This window comes from Carex rostrata, chromosome 32 (assembly GCF_964058835.1).
Source record: "Carex rostrata chromosome 32, lpCarRost1.2, whole genome shotgun sequence".
Lineage (NCBI taxonomy): Eukaryota > Viridiplantae > Streptophyta > Magnoliopsida > Poales > Cyperaceae > Carex > Carex rostrata.
The window spans coordinates 1326623-1337504 of NC_135949.1; the positions used below are offsets into that span (position 1 = coordinate 1326623).

Sequence of the window (10882 nt, forward strand, 5' to 3'; positions counted from 1 at the left end):
TATCAATGAAGAGCCTCCGAGCATTTTGGACAAGAAGAAATGTGATTTTGAATTCTATCTATCTATCTATCTATCTATCTTTATATATATACAACACGAGAGATATAGATCCTCATAAAGTTTCTTGCTATTTTTCATCTCTGTTTTATCTTTCTACCTTTACCACTGGTACAGGCGCGTAACCCTAGATACATTGTTTCTGTACATTCAATCTCTCTATTAAACTTTTTTGCCATTTTCTTTAATTTTTTTCTCATCAGATATCATTGAAAAAAGAAAGCAAACCCTTCTCTGGCATTTCAAAGAGTTACTTCATATGCTAACTTAAAATACTGTAAAAATTGACAAACTAAGCACAAACATAAGCACAAATAAACAACATAAGCAAATGTTCCAGAAAACAAACAGAGACTAATTAAAAAAAATACACAAACATAACACAGTTTTGCCAGTTACTGGTACCAAGTCCCCCAAGCCACTGATTGCAACCACATCTCCTCATACGATCTCGTCATCGATATGTGTTCCCAAATTGATCCTAAATGGCTGTTCCTCTTCTGTCATCGTAACTCCTGGATTTGTTTCTCCGACAGAAGAATCGTGACTTTGACCTCTTACCTCAGAGGAATTGCTTCCGGCGCCACCACTGGAACTGCTAGGCAAAATTAGGAACTTGTAATTGTCGACACGACAGATTGCGTCGTAGATGTTGATGGTTTCTATGGTGCACACATCATTTTCCTGCGCATCGAGCCACGCACGTAAAATGAGATCCTGTATGAACATCTCACAGGCCTTTGAGAGCACAACAGGCGCTTCTGACGAGACCAACTTCACGTCCCGGTTGGCTTTCATCATCCTCTTCATGCGCGTTAGAGGTAGCTGGTGGTATTTGAAATCTCTCATCTGTTCCACCTCCTGGTTATGGTTCTTCCAAAGTATGTCTAGTTGATATTGCTGATGTGGCGATAGCCCGGTGCGTGATGGTGGTGGGTATCTTGGAGACAACTCTGGTAGCTGTTGTTGCTGCTGCTGCTGTTCTGGTTGATTCTGTGCTTGGTTCTCCATTGGCGTTGTAATTTCTGTAGCCTACTTTTCCTACAAGGATTTGTTAGAATTTAATTAAGAAAAAAAAATAATCTAGTGTAACAAATATATATAAGAATCCTAACTGAAGGGTTCTAAATAACTAGCTATAATTGCACAACAGCTGTATTATAATTTTTTCAGACCTTAAAAGCTATAGCGTAATCAGCTATTTCCGATGCTATAACTAGCTATAGCTATTTTTTAAAGGTTTTCCGCAATGATCATAATAACTATTTAGAACTTTGAAATATTTATAATTGTAAAAGCTATTACCATAATAACGATAACGATAACGATGTAATTAACATCGATCTTAGGTTAACAACCATGCACAAGATGGCACGGCAATGACTAGGACATGTATTGTGTCATAATTTCTTTTCTGAGATAGAGAGATAAAGATCTAGCTTACTAATTTTTATTTAATTGTTTATTACCATCAAAATTTTGAACCCACAACCTCCCAATCTCTCATATATTATATAATTAGTTATGATCGACATAATAATATATATGGTTTTTTTTTTCTTATCCGTATCTTTATTCGATAAATTAAAAAAAAAAAAATCTCTTATCATACTATCTTATCAAGTATAATAAAGATACAGAGATAGATAAAGATCTTATCATATGTACTTTTTTTTATCTGAGATAGAGAGATAAAGATCTAACTGATTAATTTTTATTTAATTAAAAAAACTCTTAATTAAATTTTTAAATCATTCATACCAAACTTTTAGAAATAGGAGAGTCACAACAAAAATTTCGGGTCGCCTATGCCACACGAAAATATTAATTTAGAGAATTGTAGATCAATTTTTTTACCTTAAAATAGAAGATGCTTACTTTATTTATTTTATTTTATACATGTGTGTGCGCGCACACACAATCTGGTACATTAATTTGGACAATTTTCATATGAAAAATTGCACAACTATATATCAAACTTTCTGATTTCCACATAACAATTTAAAAATATTAATAATTTTTTTAGAAAATTGAGACCAAAATGTTAGAAATAGAAGAATCACATTTAAAAAAAACTTGCATCTCCTATGCCACACGAACAACATTAATTCAAAGAATTGTATATCAAAATGTTACCATAAAATTGAAGATGCTTACTTCCTTTTCTTTTATTATATATTTGAGAGCGTGCACACACAATTAGGCACATTAATTTGGACAAATTTTCATAAAAAGTTGCACAATTGTAGATGAAACTTTCTGATTTCCATTTAGCAATTTAAAAAAAATTATTAATTTTTTATAAAATTCTCACCAATTTAGAAATGAAAGAATTGCAAAAAATATTTGTGCGTCGCCTTTCCACACAAAGAATATTAATTTGGATGATTTGTAGATTAAATTTTTACCTAAAAATGAAAGATGCCTACTTCTTTTTCTTTTCTTTTTATATGTGCGCACACATCGTATAATAATTTTAATAGCTTTTCATAAAAAAAATAATTTGCACGACTGTAGATCAAACTTTCTGAATTCCATTTAACAAGTTAAAAATCTTAATAAAATTTTCAGAAAATTCAGATAAATAATTTAAAAATAGGAGAATCGCAAAAAAAATCCACGCATCGCCGATGCCACACGAAAAACGTAAGATCAAATATTTACCTTAAAATGAAATATGCTTACTTCCTTTTCTTGCCACTTGATTTACTCTCCACTCCTAGAGAGGTTTCTTTAGGGTTTGCTCCAAATTTATGAAATTAGAAGAATGGAGGAGGAAAGGAGAGAAGAGAAATAACGGTGAATGAAAGATAATTAGAGATTAGAAAAACTATTCATTTCTCCTCATTTTTCCCCCTTTTCCTCCTCTGCATTTTTTTCTCTTCTAATTAAGTTTGTTTGATGGGGGGGGGGGGGATGTTATTTTTTATTTTGTAACTGAAAGTAATATTTGATAAAGCCAATTACTTATAGAATAAGCTTCAAAATACAAGCAATATCTCACAATTTATCAGTGGACTAATATACAACGGATACAAAATTCATTCATGGGTTGCTAGCCGTTGGATTGTCACATATTTAATAATATCATATTTGATATAATAAAATTGAAAATCAACAATTGTGTGTAACATCGGACGGCTAAAAAATTATCCAACCATTAAGTGGTCAAGGAGGTTTCTTTTCTTATTTAATACTACATAATTAATGGCATTAAATAAACTAATTCATAACATTTATATTTGTTCAAAATTTGAAATAGGCATCATTGACTACGACACTAAATAAATATGCTCAGTGGATATGTTAATTAAAATTTTGAAATATTATATATATATATTTTTTGAAATATCATTCACCTTTTATTAAGAGATTAATTTCCACTTTGTTCATGGCTTCTTCAATTTTTATGGTGGGTAAATATTACTTCGTTAAATTAAAAAATATATATTTAATAGTACAAGAATGCATCTACCTTTAGTATTTGTAATTTAAAAACACAACAAACAAATTTTCATGAGCTCGTTACTAATTGAGATTTCATTAATTTGCCACACATTATTGTATCTTTCTTTCATGTGAACATCATAAATAAATCCTTTTGCAAAAAAAAAAAAAAATAAATCACGAGTTTAAACAAAACTGAAAATTAAAGAAAGTTTGACCACGTAACATTTTATGTGGAATATTCTTTTTTGGTCTTGACTTATTTCGTTCTTGTTTGTGTGAACTTTGTTCAAACAAATATATGGGCTTTACACTTGTAGCATCTCCTATGTTCTTGTTTTCACTGGTCTGGCAGCGGCCCAATAAAAGTTGAGCGGCCCAAAAAGAGGAACCCAAGTAGTCCTCCCAGCAGCGCAACCGGATCTTGCTATACAGCAAAAGCTGCTTAGTCCCACAACGAGCTAAGAAAGCGCTGGAACAGCAGAAGAGGCTATAAAATTGGCGGGAGGTGTAGCGTGTGAAAGCATTTACCTGAACGGGAGTCCAATGTATACATCTCAATATGCAAGTATATCGGTCTTGTTCAATTTTCTTATTTGTTCATTTCAAAACACATTTATTCAATTACACAATTTATGTCATGCTCAATACATTTTATTCATACAAGTCTATTGGTCAATATATGAATTCTATTATTTCATGCAATTGATTTATGTCTACTCAAGTTGTACAAATGGTTCAAAAACAATATGCATAAATCTAACTAATGTCATAATAATAAACAATTGTATGACAATAGACAAGTAAAATAGTTTTATAAAGTTTAGAAAACTCCCACACGTTACTTCCAGTGTTGTAAAATACGCGGGGAAGAACCGCATAAAAAATAATTATGCGGACTGCATATGCGGTCCACATTGAAAACATACTAAAAAATAATTTTACCAGATTCTAAAATTTCTTAATTCAAATAATTTTATTTATAAAAAAATGATCTGATATCCATTGATAAAACAGATCCAATCAAATTGCAAAGACTCATCCGGATGGAGACATCCAGTCAAGTGATCTGTGAAAGGAACCTCCCAGCTTATTTTATAGAGTCCTAAGCGTCTTCATATATTTAATTTGATGCTGTGGGACTAAAGAAAAACAAGTTCGGACGCTTTTGAGCTGTCGCTGGCTCGCTGTGCAAACTCACTTTATTTCATTTAATGAGATGCATGCGTAGCTTTGATCATGGGCCAGTACATGAGATTTTGGGCCGAAATTTACTTTGAGATACAGACTCGTATATATTTGCATTAATTAAAAATAAAAGCCCTTTGTTAAGTCCAGCTTATTTATTATTTGATTTTGGGCTGTATGTTTTCTTTGTTTTATTATATTGTGAGTATTATATCTTATTTTATTTGATCGTTTCTTTTAAAATCCGCATATATAAGTCCACATAAAAATCCGCATATGCGGCCGTATACCGTATATGCGGTATGCGGTGGTCTTCCGCATACCTTCCGCATACCGCATTTTACAACACTGGTTACTTCAGTTGATTATTGTTCGTTTCTTTCGTGTTTTGCTCTTCAAAACTTGAATATAAATTTCCTCAACAATAATCTAATTAATATTGCTTCTAACTTGTTACACAAATGCGTTTAAGGATATACTGTAAAAATCTACTAAAGAATAAGGACTTGAAAGATTAGCCACATACATTGACTGTAACCTAACTTTCTTGGAACAAAAATGTACAACCAAAATCATTAAAGGTTGTTTGCAACCGAACTATAATAGTGGACATGAGGAGGGTTCAAATGCATCCAAATTTTTGTGCACCCAAATGCATCATATCTTTCAAATTTTTTTTCTCTGTTTTCAAAGTTCAAATAGTCAATCCGAACGTTAGATGCGATCTATATATTTAGATGTGTTTGGAGACCAAATTTTACATTTTTTGGAATTTGTTTATTATTTATTAAACCACTTTGAGAATCGTTGATCCAATGATCCAGAAAATGTAAAATCAGCGATTTTCAAAGTGACTTAATAAATAGTAAACAAATTTCAAAAAATATAAAATTTGGTCTCCAAAGACATCTTAATATATAGATCGCATCTAATGGTTCGGATTGACTATTTGGACTTTGAAAACGGAGAAAAATGATTTGAAAGATAAGATGTATTTAGGTGCACAAAAATTTGAATGCATTTGAACCCTCCTCTAATGGACATATTACCTTTTTATATAATTAATCCTTTTGATGAATATTCACTTTAGTTATAAACACTTTAAACTTGTGAATGGTTTTTCTATATAAAATATTTACTAGAGAAATTCGAATACGAGAATTTAATTAATTGATGAATCAAAACCTAAATAATATTTTTACTATTCGGAAATATCAATGTACATTTAAATAATATTTTTATTATTCGGAATAACTAGAATATATAGCTGCTATTCTTTATTCCTTGTGAATATTTTTACTATTCGGAAAGTATGAAGAGAGAGAGAGGAAAATGTTTTCTTCTCGAATTTCCGCCAACATAGTCCTAAAATGATAAAATTGACATCATTTTTATTATCTCCACGTCGTGACAATTCGTTTGAGACCCTACTTACATATATTTCTTCTTAATTAGCACATTGTTAGCACTATTATTTATTGGTCACAGCTATTCACTATTCTAGTTGTATAATCCAAACAATATTTTTACTAATCCGAATAGCAACAATTTCACATTAATCTAAAAATCACTATTTTTTCTCTATTCTCATTCACTATTTTCAAATTTTACTATTCTAGCTTTCATCCAAACCTATTAATAAGTTAGCAACCTATCCTAATAAGTTAGCAAGCATGAGTTGATTGCCAACCTTTGCGCAAAAGATCCATATTAAAATTTAGAATGGTCGATTGCAACCCGAGCAAAAGGGAGATAATTCGAATAATGACTATTTATATATAGTTGTAGTTTCTCATTTAAAATAATTTATTAAATTATATTACATGACTTACAGAGAATCAGAGACACTAATTAAATTAAGAAATGAGACTTTTAAATATTATTTGAATAACATTATAAAGAATACAGTATAAATTGAAGAGACTATAACAGATATCATTTTAGAGATACAAATAACTTAGTAATGTCATTAATTAATTGATAAGAAAATATGTCACAACTAATGAATCATAAGTAGTAGTAGTAGTAATAATAATAATAATAATAATAATAATAATAATAATAATAATAATAATAATAATAATAATAATAATAATAATAATAAACGTTACAGCATTTTAATATTTTAATGTTAAAATACACTTACACTATGTGAGTATATAGATTTATATTGTATATATATTAGAGTTTTTTTATTATTTTTTTGTAAGTGAGATAAGACTAATTAGACAGTATAGTAATTCAATCAATCACAACTCTTTTCATACACTAAACATAGTCATAAAAATTGAACATATGAAAATAAATTAACGTTAGATATATAGTTAGGTTTAGAAATTTCTTCCAACCAATGAAACTAATTCACCTAATATTGAAATAGATACTGAGTAATAAAATAATGACTTATTAGATGAAAGACTTAATGTTAAAATAACACTTTAAAGTATTGGTTTCAATGTTACCTTTGTTTTCTGAACGGTGTGAAAAGAGAGGGAGACAAGCTCTTCTAAACCTAGAGAGAGAGAGAGATCAGATGGAGGATATAAATCACAGGATGTGAAGCATATTTAGATATATTTCCTAGCTAGAAGAATTTCTATAATTTGATTGATGTATTTGGAGGAAAAAGAGACCAGGTTCAACTGGAACTAAATTGTATACTCCAAGAAAGGCAATGGAATAATTGCAATTGACTTAAAATGGGTTTACATTGCATTCACCTTTTGTTAAGAGATTAATTTCCATTTTCTTCGGGGCTTCTTCAAACTACAATTTGAATATTAGGGTGCTAACATAGATCATCTCTAAATAAATACTAGTAATCGTGTCCGTGCATAGCAACGGGAGAAAATTATATAGTAGAAATCATTAAGTTCCTTAATAAGGAGGAGAGATAATTTAAATCAAATTTGTAGTGAAAAATAGTTAAATACTATATTTATCTACAAGATAACACATGTGAACTCTAGTGTAGTGGTAAGAATTTTGGTACCAACAGAACCCAACTGGGTTTGACTCCCGCCTTTAGCAGAAAAAAAAAGAAAAAGGGTGCGCGGTGCACATGCTCGGTCCGCAGGTGACGTGCATGGTCCAGAGGCGTGTTCCACGGGTGCGGCGCGCGGTCTACGGACACTGGGATCATATGCGGCGCGACCAGTGCATACTTAAGTGTTGAAGCTCATAATTTAGAAAATTCATCTATATGCGATCTGGAAATTCAACGGCTGAGCATCATTCCGAACAAAAAAAAAGTAAATCAGAACCCTTGCAGGATCTAGACATTAAGCTCCTTAATAAGGAGGAGAGATTATTGTCTTTTTAGTGGTTTTTTTTATTGTTCACAAAAATATTGATTTTTTTTAGATTACACGTGATGAACATGTTAAAATAAAAATACCAATAAACTCTAATATATATGATGAAAATTCCAAAAATCATGGGGAATAATTTTGTTTTAAAAAAATTGTACAGTATGAATCCTTGTTAAAACAAAAAAGTATTGTCCAGTATTAATCCTTCCTCAGAAAATATATGTATGGAATTTACATTTGTTGCATCTTTGATATCATCCATATCAAAAGTTGGGCTGAGATGGGAGAAGCCCAATAAAAAATGACGGCCCAAAAAAAGGAACCCAAGTAGTCCCTTGCAGCAACAGCATCCGGATCTTACTATACAGCATCGGCTGCTTAGTCCCACAACAAGATAAGAAAGCGCTGGAACAGCAGGTGAGGCTATAAAAGAAGCGGGAGGTGTAGCGTTTTAAATTACTTACCTGGACGGGGTCTATGAACGATCAATAAGGTTCATGGCCTAGATCAGTGGCCTCCATTGCACTTTGGAGGAGTGCTGGTCTACCTTCTCCCCAAGAGGGAGAGTGGACGTCGTAATTTGTGATAGAGGGGGTACGCGTTCGCGCGGCCCCTGCCAACGCTTTGAACTCCAAATTTTTTTTATTTTCTTTCTTATTTACTGCAGAGCCAATTTAGTAAAATTAGTTTCACGTTCATTGTTTACTACTACGATATTCGTCTTTTGTTTTTTATTTTTTAAAATATCTAAAGATATATAAGAGTTTAAATCTCTAGAAATAAAAAAAAATCAATTAAAATAGGGACGATATATATTTTGTTCATCATCTTCATAATTTACAGTCATTAATATATGTAATTTTTTGATGAGAAATATCAAATATAGAAAAAGAAAAAGAATGTGCTGAGTTGGGTTTTCAACGTGTAAGAGTGAAATATTTTATTATCCCATTAAAGAGCAAACAATACAGATTGATTAATTAATAAAAAAAATGTGATACTCATTCACTTAATATATTACTTTGGACGGATCTGCTCATTCTCTTAATTAGTAAAAAATGTAATACTTATCCACTTAATATATTAAAAATCGGACATGTTTCGATTCCCATCTCAAAAGAATCTCATCATCAGCCTTACTTCACCATTTGAATTTGAATCCGAGTCAATACAACCCAAATTTATACAACACGGAATTTTTAAAAATTTGTGTCAATATATAACAACGGATCAGATTCAAACTCAAAGAATGAGGTCCTTAGTCGAAATGAATCCATCTCAAATGGCTTCTAAAAATGCCCTTGCAGGGGGCTCACCATGTGACCATTATGATCTTTTGGTGCCTATGATTAATGTCTAAGTGGTACCAACCTTATTATTCGAATATTTATTTTCCTTATCTTCGAATAGTCAGCGGTGTCAATAATTTTTTTTTATTTGTTTTAGCGTGCATCGTATGGGATATATAACTTTTTTTTCTTATAATGGATAAAAAAATACTCATGAACTTATCAAATAAGAGTATAAGACTACAAATAATAATTATTTTGGAGTCCGGTTAGTATGACATTGGTGTCATATGACACTAACTCCAAAATTTATCAGATAGATTTCAAACGAAAAATCTAAACCGTTCAAACTGATTTACTATATGAGTGATGCATTTACATGATAATTTTATATATTTTTTATTTATTTTAGTATTAAATCAAGCGGTCAAAAATGTTAAAAAATGAATGCATTAAAATTAACTTCAAAACTCTCACATTTAACCGTTTGACTTGATACTCAAAAAATTATAAATTTTGCATGTAAATGCACAAGTAATGAGGTAGATTGGTTTGAATTATTCGTTTGAAGTCGATTCAATAGATTTGAAGTTAGTGTTATATAGACTAAAATGACACTGATGTCATATCCAGACTCATTATTTAATACCTGTTATTTTAGAAAATAAATGATTGATAAATATAAAATCATTGATAATAATATTTTACTTACAATTATAACTTTATGTTTTTTTTATCATTACACATGATATTGATTTGTGCAATATTTTTATATAAAATTTTCAGTTAGTAATTTATGACAAGATTAATTATACAATGTTTTATAGTCCTATTTATTAATAATTTAAAGTAATATACTTTTTATTATTTTTTTAGTTAGATATAGATTATATAAACATTCAATTTATTTGATAATTATCAATTATTTATCCATTGTAATTGTAATAATAAAACTTATGCTCAAATAATAATAGAATATGAATTAAATTTATTTTAAACATATAAAAATACAAAAGTATGTCTACTTGAACCTCCACAATATTAACTTAATTTTTAACTTTTACAATTTCGTTGTTAATTTGGGAGAAAAATACAAGAAAAAAAAAAAATATTCTGGTGAAACACAAAATTGTCCGATCTAAATCGGACGGATATCTGAAATCACCGCACCGCCTCCTGAGGAAATTCAGATCCAGTGCACTACCTGACAGAGTAGAATGAGATCTGAGTCGTCAGTTTTAATCCAGTACGAATCTCAAAACAGACCGAATTCCAATCGCTCGGCATCGGACCTTCTCTGAATTCGAATGAGATAGGAGTAGGTCCGATGGGCCTTGGACCTACTTTTAGGTCCAATTAGCTCCAACACCGTACGATTAATATTAAGATCTGTGCTCACGGCAATTGATATATACACGCACATAGGTTAATGCAGAGAGCACGAATCTGGAGGATACGGATTCTCAGTGATTTGAGTCCACATTCTCTGCAGTAAGGCACCGTTCGAATTTAGATCTGGACCGTCTAATTAGAATCCGGGCTAATCCAGCCAACACCTGTCATGCACTGCTATATAATATTCGTGCGGAT

The 10882-nt window shown here is 30.8% G+C and overlaps 1 non-coding gene across 1 annotated transcript; it reads left to right on the top strand.

Moving 5' to 3' along the window:
- The first annotated feature begins 8459 nt into the window (after positions 1–8459).
- LOC144548226 (U1 spliceosomal RNA) lies at positions 8460–8619 on the top strand. The gene has a single exon (XR_013509297.1). It is a non-coding gene; the product is annotated as a U1 spliceosomal RNA (small nuclear RNA).
- Positions 8620–10882: the final 2263 nt, after the last annotated feature.